Consider the following 16,198-nt stretch of genomic DNA (forward strand, 5'->3'; position numbering starts at 1 on the left):
AAGATTTTATTTATATATTCATGAGACACGGAGAGAGAGAGAAGCAGAGACACAGGCAGAGGGAGAAGCAGGCTTCATGCAGGGAGCCCATTGTGGAACTCGATCCCTGAACTCCAGCATCCCACCCTGGGCCGAAGGCAGATGCTCAACCACTGAGCCACCCAGGCGTCCCTCTGCTTCCACTTCTGAACAAACCTTTCAGAGATCATGGTGAAGATTAGAAATAACACCTCTACTGGAAACCATATTCACGCTCAACTCCCAACCTCAGACACCAGGCACAGAACTCTGGGTTGAAAGCATGGATTACTGAGCCAGACTGTTTGGGGTCAGGTCGAGGCAGTAACCTTGAAGCGCTTCATTTGATGGAAGTCTCAGTGTTTGTTTGTTTGTGTGTTTGTTTGTTTATTTATTTATTTATTAATAAAATTTAATTTATTAAAGAGAAAGAGAAAGAATGAATGGAGGGGGGAGGGAGAAACAGGCTCCACGCTCAGTGCAGGGCTCGATCCCAGGACCCTGGGATCATGACCTGAGCCGAAGGCAGATGCTTCACCGACTGAGCCACCCGGGGTCCTTCTTAATCTCAGGGTTTTTACCCAAAGATAGAGTAACACACGTGCTCAGTAACCAAGAATTAAATGCAAAACGCAGCTCAGCCTGAGAGCAGAAGCTGTGACACCTGGTAGAAGGAGGTGCAGTATGAGGTGGTTCAGAATTTTAAGACTGGAATGGAGTCCTATTCACCAAAACACCAGCGTCACAGAGATCTGGCTTAATTCCTGGTGCACAGGGGTTGCTGTGAAAGTAAGAATTTGTGCACGAGGTGCACCTGGGTGGCTCAGTCGGTGAAGCGTCTGCCTTTGGCTCAGGTCATGGTCCTGGGGTCCTGGGATCGAGCCCCACGTCGGGCTCTCTGCTCAGCAGAGCATCTTCTCCTTCTTCCTCTGTCCATCCCTTCACTTGTGCCCTTCTCTCTCTCTCTCTCTCTTACTCTCTCTTTCTCTCTGTCAAATAAACAAATAAAACCTTAAAAAATAAAGAATTTGTGAAAGAGAAAACACTTCAACTGTGAGAAGCTCAATGCACGTGATGTAAGATCAGAGCTCGTGGTCGCGCCCCTGGGCACGGCTGCTGTATCCTGCAGCACTGTGTCCGTGTCTCCTGGTCTCGAAGACTGTCCTGGCCCATAGGGAAGCCACGTTCCCCCAGAGCTGGGCTCAGCGTGTGGCACACAGATGGGGTTCCTGGGTGTTTGTGGAGTTGCGTTAAGTGTCTGGCAGGGGGGGTTGATTTCCTAAGACTCTGGGCCCTGCACACTTGACGCAGAGTGCAACTCTAGTGCATTGTAGATGCTGCTGCTTGTGCTAATAATATGCACACGTAGATGCTGCCTTGACAACTGTAGCACTTCTCCAATGTTCACCAATATTATTATCTGCCAAGGGAACGCCCAGTGCCATCTACCCTTTTCTGGGACAGCAAAGAAAAAAACGTTATCTGTTTATAATATTTTTAATCTGGATTTTAAAAAATATTTCATTTTTCTATTCATGAGAGACACACAGAGAGAGGCAAAGACACAGGCAGAGGGAGAAGCAGGCCCCCCACGGGGAGCCCAATGTGGGACTCGATCCCAGGACCCCGGGATCGTGCCCTGAACTGAAGGCAGATGCTCAACCGCTGAGCCACCCAGGTGTCCCTCATCTAGAACTTTTAATGTGGAGCTTGCCATGCTTTTAAGAAGATGAAATTAAACCATCTCCAAAATTTTTTTTCCTCTGACTCTCTATTTTTTTCCCTTTTTTTCTGCATTGGCAGGACGCCCTTCAGGGCAACCTGAAAGCAAACTATGTTCCCCTTGAGTGGTCATTTTGAAATCAGCACCTTTCCTGGGAGAAAAGATGAGAAGGAGGGGTTGGTTCTGCAAGACTTTCACCCCCACAGAGACGCCCTTGACCGTCAACAGCGTCGGGTCTGGGGCCTGGCGTACAGCCTCGGCCACACTCGGCCCCTGTCCTGTGCCCTCCTCGTGGTGGCTCCGACCCAGACCCAGTCTCTTCCTCTAAATATTCTAGCTTTGCAGGTGCAGGTCCCTGAGGCATGCTGCCCTTGGCTACCTGATCTTGTTCTAGGCCATTCCTTCTGTCAGAGACTCTCTCTCCCACAGGTCCACTCACACACCGATGCGGACACTGAACAGAGCGTGTCTTATCTTGGCTCCCAGAGACCCACCCTCTGGTCCCCGATCAGAGCATCTGACCCCCCAGCACACTGTGTCCCCCCATGGTGGTCCCTTGGGCTGCTGTCACCCTCGGCATCAAATCCACGTCCTTGCCGTGATTTCCAAGGTGCTGAGTGCTCTCCCCTCCACCTCCTCTAAGGGGCTCTTCTCCCTCCCTTGCTGAGGTCAAGGGGACCCCTGCTGCCCCTCAGGGCTGCCAAGTCCCTTCCAGCCTCAGAGGCTCAGAGACACTCCTCCCTCCAACCCCAGACACTCCCTTGTCTCAACTTTCAGCCACTTCAGCTTCTGTAGTGTCATCTCCTCCCCTGGGGATCTTCCCCGACAACCCCTTAAATGTGGCCCCTGGAGCCCCTCCCCCAGCCACCCCACCCCAGCCTTGGTTTATTTGGCTCCCTGAGCGTCTTACTTACTGCACCTGCCCGTTGTGTTTTACCCATTTGCTAGCTTACCGGGGGCAGGAAGGCCTGTCTCTTGGGTCCCCATGCTGCCTCAGTTGGCAGGGCAGGGCCGGGCTCCCCATGCTCCTTTAGGGACATGGTTTGGAGAGGGCCCGTGTGCCCCACTCCGTGTTCCCCTTGTGCCAGGGATGGCATGCTTCCTCTGCCCACCCAGCCTGCACCTCTACCCCGCTGGAAGCAGGGACTGGCCAAGGGAGTCAGCCAGCCCGGGCGCTGCGGGGAGGAAGCTCTGCTTTTCTCCAGACTTGCTGAACGGATAACCTATAGGATCTCCTTACCATTACTTAGGGGGATGTGCCCAAGGAGGGGCTCCCAAGAGCAAAGCCAAGCCAAGAAGTGGTGAGAATCTTGCCCCAGGGCCTTTGAACTGACTTTTCTCTCGGCTAACTTTCCTGGGTCCCCCGAACCTGGATCTCTACCTTAGGGCCAGGGAACTCCCTCTTTGTTTTAGGCCAGTGGGAGTTGGGACGAGGTCCCCTGCAGCGAGGGGAGGGTGCTGAGTAGCTTTAGCTGAAATGCTTCCTCCTGGGGCAGCCCTCCTGCTCCTCCTGGAGGGCCAGCTTCGCTCTTCCTCCTCTCTTGTCCTGCACACTGCGTGTCTCTCCACGAGGGCCCTCGTGTCGCGTTGTCATGGATTATCCGCCTCTCTGATTCCCCCACCAGTTTGGCCATTCCTTGAGAGCAGGACCCTAGGCGAGTTCTTAGACACTCTGTACCAAAACAATCAGGTGAGCATTTGTTGAATAAACTGTTGGATGAACAAAACAGCTTGCGTGGCCTTTGCCTGGGCGACGTTCACGTAGGTGTTCACGTGTTTCCAGATGCATCTGACCTGGGTGCCTTGGGCCTCTGCAGACCTCTCGGATGTTGACGTCTTGACGTCTTTCCATGTGCGTGTGTGACTTCTCAAATGGCCCACCCAGGGTGGGCCGAAGGGGGTCCGGGGGCTGCTTTAGCCTGTACCTGACACCCGCCTGTGTCGCTCAGGGAAGTGGCATCTCAGATTGAGTGCAGCAAACTGAACCCGGCAGCGAATTAGAAATGCCTTTGGATTAAAAAACAATACCTTTTATTTCAAACACAGAGAGGCAAAGAGTTTATGCTTTTTTTAAAAAAAAATTTATTAAAAATGATAAATGAAAATTTCTTTTTTTTATAAATTTATTTTTTACTGGTGTTCAATTCGCCAACATATAGGATAACACCCAGTGCTCATCCTGTCAAGAGTTTATGCTTTTAACCACTGTTTCATATGCTGAATCGGATTTGATTTTCTCAGTGTGGAATGGAAGGAAAACGAGGTGGGGAAGGACGTAGTGCTATTTGTCCACCTGGTCAAAGTGCTCATGGGTGAAGGGTGTTTGGGGGTGGGTGGGTGGGAGGAGAATAGTACCAACTGGAGATTCAGGAGGTGCTTCAAGCCCCTAAGTCACAGGTCAGGGAGCAAGCAGAGCAACGGGAGAGGCGCTCTGAGTTTGGACGGCAGAATGATGGGCAGCTTCTGGCTTGGAAGCCGCCGGGGCAGGTGCATTTTCCCAGGGATCTGTGTGCGGAGACCCCCATCTCTGGGACCAGACATCTCAGTGCCCGGCCTGGCCCAGCAGGGGCACAAGAACATCAACAGCCTCCAGCAGAGCTTGAAATTTAGTCTTGCCCCACTAGCAGCTCTCAGAGTGGGGGCGTCCTGTACTCCCTGCCGAATTGTGCCTCTGAGGGAGGAAGGTGAGAAGCACCATCATCTGTCCCTTCCCTCCTGGGGAGGGAGCGTCGCCCTCGGCCCCCGGGCCTCCATCCCCAGTGGTCCTGTGCCTAGAAAATCTAAAGTGTGGTTTCTAAGACTCCCAGACAGACCACGGGCGCAGGGGCTGGTGGAAAGGCTCTGGGACCCCCACACTGGGATCTGAAGACTGGGACCCCTGTGGGCTCTGTCGCCTGCCTTATGCGTTCTCGGAAAAGTCATGAGACCCTTTGACCCTGGTCAGTGAAAGGTGCACTGGCGACTTGGGTGACCTCCAAGACCCCTCCCAGGACTTATCCCTCCACATCCTGATGTCATCCTGCCCTGTGGGATTTCTCTCTATCGTGAACAACCTGTATAAAAAAATTAAGAGTGTTTGTCAGCCATCGGGAGATGCAACTCCTGATTAGCTAAACTTGTAGCAAGAGGAACTGGCTGGTCCGGCCTGTCTCTGGGGGCACCTCTGACCTGTTCAACTGTAAACATGGTGAGCACTGACCTGGTGTGTCCCCAGCCTCAGGGACTGTGGCCTGACTCACCCACATTAGCTCCCAGACCTGCTAACCTAACTGGTTCCTTAGCAGCCACCAATCGTTTGTTCCAAATCCTTCCTAGCCACTGCTGTTGCGGGCTGGAGTCCTGGGGGACTGGACTTACCAACACCTCCGTAGCTGGTGGAATCCCGCCTCCAACCCTGCTTCATCGCTAGCCACAGTCTCCACATCCTTTTCCAGCACACATCATGCTCATTCAAGCATCTGACCTTGCACCCACTGGTCTCTTGGCTTGGGGCACACTTTCTCCTCTTCTGTGGTTGACGAACTCCTACTCATCCCGCAAGGGCTAGCTCAAATATCCCCTTCTCTTGGAGGCCCTTTCTGATTTTTCCAGACACAGTGAATATGATTGACTTATATTTTTTCCAGCACCCTTGCCGATAGCCATCCCTCTCTCTCACCTAACACCCTTTTGAACCTCTCCCCATCTCCAAATGATCCCTAATCTCTGGCAATATTTACTGAAAAGAGCTCGACATTGAGGTAAAAATAGGCTCAAAAAAAAAAAAATTGATCACCTCCCCCTTCAAGAGCAATAAGCAAAATTGGTGGTCGCAACACGGTACAGCCAGGTCTTTGGTAGAGGAAATCTCCAGAGTCAGCGGGAGCACAGAATACCGGACTCACCCGGCTGCAAATGCATGCTTAAACATCCCCAGTCTCCCCACTGGACTTGAGCTCCTGTGGCGAGGGGCCTGGCTAATCCTCTTAGCACCCCAGGTCTTGTCAGCCAGTGAGGACACTCAGGCTCTCAAGTGTTCTACAAGAGTTGCCAAAGACCACACACAGCGGCCCAGGCAATCAGTCAAAGGAAATGGTTTCTCTTAATAACTACGGGGCTCCAAATTCAATTACCAAAGATTAGTGTTACAGGTATTTGATATCTGACTCTTTTTTTTTTTTAAGATTTTATTTATTTATTCATTAGAGACACAGAGGGAGAGAGGCAGAGACACAGGCAGAGGGAGAAGCAGGCTCCACGCAGGGAGCCCGACATGGGACTCGATCCTGGGACTCCAGGATCACGCCCTGGGCCAAAGGCAGGCATCAAACCGCTAAGTCACCCAGGGATCTCCTGATATTTGACTCTTGATACAGTTTTGTCGCTGAGCTTGTTGAGTTATTATGGTTGGTGATGCACACTTCTTTATGCAATCGGTTGGTTGGTGTCACTCCTCCTCACCAATGGGACTGGGGCGCGTCGTTTTACTGTTCAAGTTTCTCCCCTGTGTCTGTCCCAGTGCTCGTCACAGAACCTTGCACGTAGCAGGTCTTCCCAAGCACTTGCCAGGTGACAGATGGAAGGAAAGGGGTGCTCAGGGTTGGGGCACCAATTGCCTGCACCTACCTGGCTTGTGCTCCGCTCACGTGTTCCGCTCACGCACAGCAGCCACATACTGGAACGAGCTGATGGAGGTGACACAGACTTCTTCAGCTTCTTGACAAACACTCAGGCCATGGGCCATGAGGGCAAAAGTAGGGGTAGGGTTGAGGTAGGAGGGGGGTCCCCACTGAGGCTAATTTTCACCTTACTTGAGGCCATGCCACTTGTGCGCAGGGTTTAGAGTCAAATCGTTTGTATCCAGGTGCTCTCAGTATATACATAGAAACAACGCACTGATGCATGTTTCTGTAATTTATTTCTACTAACTAGACATAGAGGATTTGCATCTGCTGGAAAAAATATGAATTATCTGTTTTCTTAAATTATAGATGGTGTATTTATAACAAGCACATGTAAATCGTGAGTGCACACCATAAATATATAATTTTGTCTGCTACATCGAGGGCTGTGTGCTGTGTGCCGAGCTCTGTGCCCGGCACTTTATGTTCCTTATTTCATTTCATCTCCATAGTTACCCATGAAGCAGGTACGATGCAGTGGGTTTTTTTTTTTTTTTTTTTGATGCAGTGGTTTTTAACTTGCTCTTTTTTTAAACAGAGCCCTTAAAATGCAAAAAAAAAAAAAAAAGATTTCTTTATTTGAGAGAGTGTGTGTGTGTGTGTGTGTGTGTGTGCAAGACAGAGGGAGCATGAGAAGGAGGGCAAGAAGGGGGAGGGTCAGAGAGGAGAGGGAGAAGCAGACTCCTCGCTGAGCAGGGAGCCTGATGTGGGGCTTGATCCCTGGACCCTGAGATCATGACCTGAGCCAAAGGCAGATGCTTCACCGACTGAGCCACCCAAGTCTCTAAACAGAACCTTTAAAAAAAAAAAAAATAAAGCAGTGCGTGAAAACTCCAATACACAGAACAGATGGAGGTTTGCTCCACAGTTGCCGCAGACCTGGTGACCTTCTCAGCCTTCCTACCGGCCTGAGCACACCCGCTCCATGTGCAGGAGGCAGGCACAAAGGTAGTGGCCATTCAGGCTAGAAGCTCCCCACTTACCAGCTGCATGATTTGGAGTCAGTGGCTTAGATCTCAGAGTCCCAGCTTCCTTACCTCTAATATCTCCAGAAAGTTCCTTGTAAGAATTAAATGAGATAATATATTAAAAAACAAACAAACAAACAAACCCAACCCCAACTCATTGCCTGGCACAGAGTAGGTGCTAATCTTGGGTTGGGGGTCTCTAGAAGTAGACCCTGGCATAGTTCACATGGAAGTGGTGTCTTTGGAAGTGTTTGCACCAAATCACTGGTGTGGTTGTAAGGAGGAAGGTTTGGGGAGAGGAAGAGGTCAAGCAAGGCTATGAGCTTATAAGGCAAAATCCCAAAGAGGGTGACCTTTGCTCAACCCTGCTGGGGAGTTGTGGGGACAGGGCAAGTCAGAACTTCAGAGTTGTCCTATCCAGGGGCCAAGCTAGCTGGGGCTATTGAAATTCCTGCGTCAATCAACTGGAGGCTGCTCTTAGGCCCTCCCCCCTTCCCTGCACCCAGGGCAAAGTGGGCTCCTGCTGCTTCAGGGCGGCCCTTTAATGAAGTGATGGACTGACAAAGGGGCTGTTGGGAGCAAAAATGCCTAGAGGCCAGACTCTTTGAAATGGCAAAGCTTCCCCAGGGGTGTAGGCAGGGAACCCTCGGGTGAGCAGTGGTGGTTGCAGACTCCTAATCTGTGGTGGTCAGTAAGAGACCCTGGCGCAGGTCAGAAGAGGGTTTTATTCATCACCTGTTCCTTGGCTGGACCAAGTCAAAGGGCACAGTCCAATCAGCCCGTGCAGCCCTTGGGCCTTCCCCTTAGTGCCTGGAATTTCTCTTCTTCTTTTTTTTTTTCTTTTCTTTCTTTTCTTTTTTAGGATTTTATTTATTTATTCATGAAAGACACAGAGAGAGAGGTAGAAACATAGGCAGAGGGAGAGGCAGCACTCGATCCCAGGAACCCGGGATCATGACCTGAGCCGAAGGCAGATGGTCAACCAGTGAGCCCCCCAGGTGCCCTGGTGTCTGGAATTTCTTTCCCAGACAAGCTCCCCCTGCGCAGAGATGGAAAGCCTTGTGTTCCTGCAGAACCGAGCTCCTCAGGGTACTGGAGACACACCTGTGCCTTCAGCTCCAGCTTAGAACCAGGAGGGGGCACATTTTTAAAGCAGGTGCACCCAGAAGACAGCGCTGGAACCACCCTGGAGAGCCATGCCCCCAGAGACAAGGCCTCCCCGAGGACTACTCCACGCTGGGTCCTTATGTAACTCCCAGCTCCATGTGACAACTTGCCCTTCTTGTTCCCATACGTGGAGACCTTGAGGCTCAGAGAGGTTTTGTAACTTACCCGAGGTCTCAGAGCCTCTCAGAGCCAGAACAGGAGTTCCAGGGCTGATCCTTTGGATTTTGCTTCACCGTTCTGCCCTTCAATTAACCTAAGAGATCCGGGAGCCCGGAGGGAGACTTTAACACTGCTAATTGGAAAGAGGCAGCAGCGCTATTGCCCAACCTGGAAAATGCACTCTGGGATCTCCAGGTGCTGCCCCCAGACCTTGTCCAGCTGCCACTCCTGGAAGCAAATGAAACTTCAGGGAGGGACAGTCTCTTTTGTCCACTGAATTAACTTATGTCAACGTATTTCCCACTAAATTCCAAGCTGTGGTATAGAAACTCTAATTAACACTCAGAAGCAAGGACGTGTCCAATGGGAATGTTCCAAGAACATGTGCAGATAAGCTTGTCCTCCAAACCCATCCCTAATACTAATGAGCCCCTCACATTCTCCAAGGGGCTCGTCTGCTAATTTGGACCCCGGTGACGAGCTCTGTCTCTGCCTAGGCTCAGGGATCAAGGACACGCATCTTTTCATCTCCATCATTAGTGTCACGCCAATGGCCAAAGGGGACCTCACAACTGTCAGTGGCTCCCTGTGTACCAGGTGCAAGTCCTTCACAAAGTGACTCTGATAGCTCCCTCCTGCTCAACTCCGATGTGATGGGATTAGTTCTGGGGGCCGCCAGCCCCCCTCCCCACCCCCGTGGATGGCACTGCCACAGTCTAGGTAGTGCCCGTGACCTCAGATGGAAATGCACATTCTGGAGGCTGGTGCACAGCGACGGGGACTCACTTCACAGGCATGTGGGGTTGGCAGTTGGGAAGCCAAAGATCTCCTTCCAGCCATACGTCAGTTTTCGCTGTGGGATTTGTTGCTGGTTCTCTGTACCTCAGTTTCCATAGTTGTAAAATGGGGACTTAATCCTCACAATGACCTTATCTCATGGATGAACTAAATGAGTTAAGGCCTATAAAATGCTTAGGAGAGGGCCTGACACATGTAAGTGTGAAAAAAATAAAGATAATGTCACCGTTGTTGTTGACATTTCCCCACCTTTGCCTGTGATTCCATCTCCCCCTGAGCCTCCTGCAGGGACTGTGCCCCCTACACCTACACACCCGGGCGTATGAAGAGTCTCAGCTCTCGGGCCATGGTGGTCACCTCAGTTGTCTCCGGTGTCATCTGTTGCCTATTTTATAATGCACTCTTGCCCTCTGGCCACTGCGATATCTTTAAAAAATAAATCTAATAATGTCACTCCTATTACTTAGAGTTTCATCCCAGGTCCTCACCTGCTGGTTAGACCTACCTCCGACTACCTCTCCCCCCTCATTTGTAACTGTATTTCCTTTGGTTCATGATTCTGCAGTAATCCGTACCCCTTGCCGATCCTAGACACACACAAGCATGCCCCTGTCTCAGGATCTTTGCATTTGTCTCCCCCTCCTCCTAGAACCTTCTTCACTCAGTTTGTTCAGCTCTCAGTTGAAAGTTTACTTCATGAGAGAGACCTAATGACCTGTGACCACAGGAGGCGGCAGGGTGACGAGGAGATTCAAAACTATGGCTTAAGGGAGCAGCGAAAGAGCCGGGACAATTTAACCCAGGGAACAGGCAACTGGGGGTGGTGAGAGGGACAAAAATGGAATTGTTCAGCTTCTTGGTGGCTGTCATGTGGATTTTTCCACAGATTGGGTTTGGATGAAGGATGAAGGATGAAGGACTGAAAACCACAGGGAGACACACCTTTCAGCGTCACCTCAGGAAGAACAGTCTTCTGCCTCAGTTTATAAATTGATGTCATAACCTGAGGACAGGGAGAAATAGGGAAAGGGGTAGGCCACTCCAGATGGGTAGGTGGCAGGTTTAATAAAACAAATGAGGCTCATGTTGGGCAGCTACTAGATGAAGAGGTCTCCCCACCCACCTCCCAGAGTCGTCTTAAAAGTTTATAGAGAGACCTTAACAGGCTTCAGCCACGTGTACCATCCAGATGGTGTCCACAACACCTTATGTCTTATGGCCGTGTCCTTGGAACAGAGCCCACTGTGGGAACAGAGGGCAGAGTGGACATTCCAATGACAGGGCAGGGGGAGGAGCCTCTGATTGCCCAGGGCCAGTGTGCAGGTCAGCCTTCTCAAGGACTTCCCGACACCCCTTCAGAACTGTCCAGAGCTGGGTGAGCAATCTCAGGAGCTTTGCAGACGGAGACTAAAGGGCCCCTAAGCAAGAGAATCCAGTCATTTCAACTGGAGAGGGGTGGTAGTGTTGACTTCAGAAAAATTCTAAATGGGAGCTTCTAATTTTCCTGTCCTTGTTCCTGGCTGTTATGTCTCTAGAAGCCCCGGGTGAGAACATAAGTGACTTTGGAGGGGAGCAGGTTCATTAGCCCACGATCAGACATCTCATCTTTGCATGCTACTGAGACCAGGGGAGTGTGAATGCAGACTCCTTTGTTGTCTAAAACCCTCGGTCCTTCTACACTCATTAAACTGAAGTAGAAAAATTTGGCTTCAGGGTTTTGGGAACATTTCATGACACAGAAAAAATTCTGATGTAGGGTGTCATGTTGACCAGTCCTCCTCTGCCATGAGCTCCCTGGTGTTTTGTGCAGAGGTTTATCCTGGCAGTTGGCACAAGAAATTGTGTGGATGTGCTTGGCTTCTCCAAGAAATGAGTTTCTTATGTATAGAGTTCAGGTCTTATTTATTTCTGTATCTCTAGCTGAGTTTAGTATGCACGGGGTGGGGGTAGGGAGAAGCTGGGGTAAAAGGTACCACCCAGCCCAGGTCAACAGGACATGGACTCTCATGGACTCAAATCACTATTGCCAAAATATGTTCTTAACCAATCCTTTCTTATCTTCCACTGGACCTTGAATCCTTCCAAATGCAGAATTCAGAGTAGTGGGACAGGTTTTTCTTCATTTCTCTTACAAATTCTGCAGATGCATGTCTTTGTGTGAGCTTTTTGTATCCTTGCTTTGGTGTCCTGTTCAAGATATCCAGTATCTTCCTGGAACAGCATTCAAACTAAAGCAAGAAGAAACTCATTGTGACAGCCTCATGAGTATAGGGTATGGCATGTGCTAGGTGCTGGATACGGAACAGGGCTGGAAAGGGAAATGATGCAAGAGTTATGCTCTGAAGTTGTACCTAGTAGTCTGGTGGGTCAGAAAGAGAGAGGGAAAAGGAGAGGTTTGGTCAGCCAACATTAACTGGGTGTCTGCAAGATGTCAGGCATGATGCTAGGTTTTCTGCATGCTCAGGTGATGAAAACTGTGTCAGGGACACAGTCCCTGACATAAGGGATAACATCTTGGGGACCAGGAGTGTGGTGGAGAGTAGGCAAGCTGAGGTCAGAGAGGTAATGTGGGAGTGGGGAGCAGATCATTTATGCTCCCATAAATGATTGTTAGGACTTTGGGGTACCTGGTGGTTTAGTGGTTGGGTGTTTGCCTTTGGCTCAAGTCATGATCCCAGGGTCCTGGGATTGGGTCTGGCATCAGGCTCCCCACAGGGATCCTGCTTCTCCCTTTGCCTATGTCTCTGTCTCTCTGTATGTCTCTGTCATGAATAAATAAATTTAAAAAAAATTTTTAAAAAAGGACTTTGGCTTTAACTTTGATAGAGAGCTATTGGAGGTTTAAAGGTATAACATGATCTGATTTGTATTTCAAAAACGTCAGTGGCAGCTGTCCTGAGGGGGCACAGGACAGAAGCAGTGACATCAGTCTGGTGGCTACTGAAATAATGCTGTGGAGCAGTAGGCAAGCAATAGAGATGGTGGGAAGTGGTTAGCTTCGGGAGAGATTTGCAGGTAAAGACAACGTTTGGTGATGGATTCAATGTGGAGGATGACTTCAGGACTTTGGGCTGAGATCCCAAAATAACTCAAATTACTATTAACTGAGATGGGGACGAGTATGAGAGGAGAAAGTTTGGAAAGGGTCTGGGAATTAGGAACTGGTTGATAAGTACAGTTTGAGATGCCTAGAAGACCTTCCAGTGGAGATGTATGAGTTCAGGATAGAAGTCAGAGTTCTGTACAGTAAAACATGGGGAGTCATCAAGGCATAGGTGGTATTTAAGCCATGAGTCTTGGGATGCTGACCTAGCAAGTGCATGTTGAAAGGGAAGAGATCTGAGGAGTAGACTCGGAGTCACCCTGTTGTTGGTTGTTGGTTGTTGGTCAGCATGGGGACAGATGAGCAAAGGAGAAGCAGAGGTCAATGGGACCATAGCAACCCAAAGTGGTGCTGTGGTCCGGATATTTGTGTCCCCCACTCAAGCTTACGTGTTGAAATCCTAACCTCAATGTAATGGCAATAGGAGATAGTCCTTTGGGAGGTGTTTAGGTCATAAAAGTGGAGATCTCATGAATGGGATTCATGTTCTAACAAAATGAACTCCAGAGATCCCTAGCTCCCTCCACCATGAGAGGACACTGTGAGAAGGCACTGGCAGCTGTGAATCAGGACGAGGGCCCTGTACCCAATGTGACCATGTTGACACCTTGCTCTTGGACTTCTCAGCTTCTAGAACTGTGAGACATAAATGTCTGTTGTTTAAAAGCTATCCTGTCTGTGGTATTTTGTCATAACAGCCCAGATTGACTAAGACCAGTGATTCCTAGAAGCCAACTGAAGAGAGAGTGTCACCAAGGAAGCAATGATTAACATCCAATGAGTTTGTTAGATTGAAATAAAACAAGACTGCGGAGCAGCAGTTGGGTACAGCAATGTGCAGGCCACTGATGCCATGACAATGGTTCTTTGGTGAATTGGTGGAGAGGAAATTCTGACAGATTGGAGGTAAGTAGAGAATGGGAAAGAGGTGAATATAGATAATTATTTGCAAGTGAGGGGAGGGAAATGTGTGGTTAAGGGAGAATATTTGAAAGATAAAATACAATAGGGCATAGTTGCTTGCTAGTTAAATGCTTCCATAGAAAGGGAAAATTTGATAATGCAAGAAAGATAAGAATGGTGGTGAACATGAATGAGATAGGGCAGGAAGAATGGCCTTGGATAAGGAAATAGACCATCTCAGTAGTAATAGGACAGAAGTACAGGAGGAGGTGGGTAGGTAGATACGGAGATGATATGATGTGACGTTTCTCTTCTAATTGCTTCATTTTCTCAGCAAAGTAGCACGACGAGGGTAAGAGTGGAGAGGATGTTTGGAAGTTTGAGGAATTGACATGATCTAGGAAACTGGGAGATGAATTGATGTGGGGATTTCTACGCAGTCATAAAGACTCACCTGAGAATCACCTTTGGGTTTTCCTCCAGTGAAAGACAGCTGCCTAGGTTCAGGGGGAGAGTGGAAGTGACGAGGATTAAACCAGGACTGGAGTTATTCCAGGTAAGTTACAGTGACAGGAAAAAAAGGTTGAGGAGATAGGGATTAATGAAAGAGAGAACTACAATGATGTTTTGTGAAGTGTCAGTTCGGTTGGAGGGAAGTAGGAGCATGAAAGGGGTGAGGGGCAATAAAGTATTGGTAGAATCAGTGGGTTGTAGGTTGTGTTGGGGCCAAAGAACTGTTGGAGTTAGTGTACTATAGAGAATGAACTGGAAATAAAAAGTGGCGCATGAGAGTGGGATGCTGATGGGCCGTAGTCATGGGTGATGACAATATCTAGGAGTATGTTGCTGAGATGGGAGAGGAAGTCTCATTCAGAGGCGTGACCACTGCCCAGGGAGAGGTGATAGTGGCTTGGATTGAAATGGTGAAGAAAAGATGGGGAGACGCATATGGTAATGCACAGGCCAATGTGATCATGATGGTCCATGTTGCATAGGGGTTACCAGACCGTGACTCTGGAGTAGATCACCTGGGGTGATCCACACTTGACTCCATTATTTACCAGCTCAGAAATCTTAGGTAAAGTATTTCCAAATGCGGTATAGGTTAGTATAGCACCTACATTCTGCCCTTGATACAAGGATTACACGAATTTATACCAGTAAAGCACATGGCATTTCGTAAAATGTCAATAACTGTTAATATTATATAACTCCTTGGACCCCAGCAGAGATTGTACACAGAGGTACTTGCTCTAAGAGCCTCTGGAGGATTTTAAGTAAGAAAATAGCATGATAGATTTAGGTTTTATAAAGGTCATTCCTTTCACTACGGGGAGAAGGCTTTATTTTGAATTTTTAATAACATTAAGGAAAGGCTCAAGATTTTGATATTTATGAAGTGGGGCAAGCATTGTAAAGTATATAGAAACAAAGACCTATAGGAAGGTGAAGATGCTCTTCGCCGTGGTACTGAGGAGCCTTCAGGATTTACCCCTCTTCCTGGAAGCTGAGGCTCTAACTCCTGCAGGTTCTCAGCTTTAGGCATAGAATTTCTGGAGCTAAACCTCACATCTTGCCTTAGAGGATGCCTTTCCTCAGAGATGTGTCCCCCACTCCCATCTCAACCCTTTCTTTGGCCATACCCCTATTCATCCTTTAAAAGTCACAACTCACCTGTGAAGATTTCTCTGGTGTCCAAAGCCTGAGTGATTGCCAACTGCCCCTCTTTGTTAGGACCTCTGACATGGTCATATGACCCTAATATCTATAGAAGAATATCCCATAAGATTTAAGATTTGTTTCTTTCAGTGATAAAGTTGACCTTTAAAAACTCACTGGCTATTCTACTCTTTAGACTTGGAGGAGTCAAGTCGCCATCTTTGTTCAGGGGCCAAGCCATTACTTTGGTTTCTTTGGGTGTATCTGCTTGATGGTTTTTTGGAGATCATGGGAGGAAAGAGTATGGGGATCTTCTGGGAGAATGACTTTGTTCAGTCCCTGGAGGATGGAGGACAGTCAATGGTACAATGACAGGACCCCTCCCTCTAGAAACCTCTATCATTTTCCTCACAGAGGCCTGAGGTTCTGTTTCACAGATGGATGTCTTGATGTTTTCCTCTCATGAGTAAAGTTGGAAATAGTTCATCGTGATTGCTGGCTCTTGCTCTCAATATCTGTGGACATCTTTTCTCAAAAAGGAAAAAAAGCGCATCACATTATTTCAACAAAGGGAACATGCAGCGTTGATGAAGATTTTGAGACTTTCAGTAAAATCTTGTGTCAACTTGCTGCCTGTGTCTCCTAGAAAGGAAGAAGGGTGCCACGTGCTGCCTCCTCAGTGTTTGCAGTGATTGGGATTGGGCTTCCCTAGGTCCGGGCTCCAAAAACCACTTGCAAGCAGATGCCCACTTGTAGGCAAAACTCTTGGGGTCTTTCCTCCTTAAAGAGAGGTGTTGGGACACGTCAGGGGCTCCGTGGTTGAGCATCTGCCTTAAGCTCGGGTTGTGACCCCAGGGTCCTGGGATCTAGTCCCACATGCAACACCTCTCAGGGAGCCTTCTTCTCCCTCTGCCTGTGTCTCTGCCTCTCTCTCTCTCTCTGTGTCTCATGAATAAATGAACAAAATCTTTTAAAAATATTTTTTAAAAAACCCAGAGACCTTGATGGCTTTAGATTTATTAGAACTTTTGAAACCAAA

The 16,198-nt window shown here is 48.8% G+C and overlaps 1 long non-coding RNA gene across 2 annotated transcripts in view; it reads left to right on the top strand.

Annotated features, from left to right (window-relative positions):
* LOC140603871 (uncharacterized) overlaps positions 1–16,198 on the top strand; it is a 61,541-nt gene that overhangs the window by 35,756 nt on the left and 9,587 nt on the right. The window contains exons 6-7 of one of the 2 annotated variants that reach the window (XR_012006848.1): positions 13,296–13,503; positions 13,984–14,056. This is a non-coding gene — a long non-coding RNA (uncharacterized lncRNA). Of the gene's footprint in view, positions 1–3; positions 3,680–13,295; positions 13,504–13,983; positions 14,057–16,198 lie in introns of those variants that run through there. The other variant, XR_012006846.1, reaches the window with a different exon arrangement.

This window comes from Canis lupus, chromosome 14 (genome assembly GCF_048164855.1).
Source record: "Canis lupus baileyi chromosome 14, mCanLup2.hap1, whole genome shotgun sequence".
Lineage (NCBI taxonomy): Eukaryota > Metazoa > Chordata > Mammalia > Carnivora > Canidae > Canis > Canis lupus.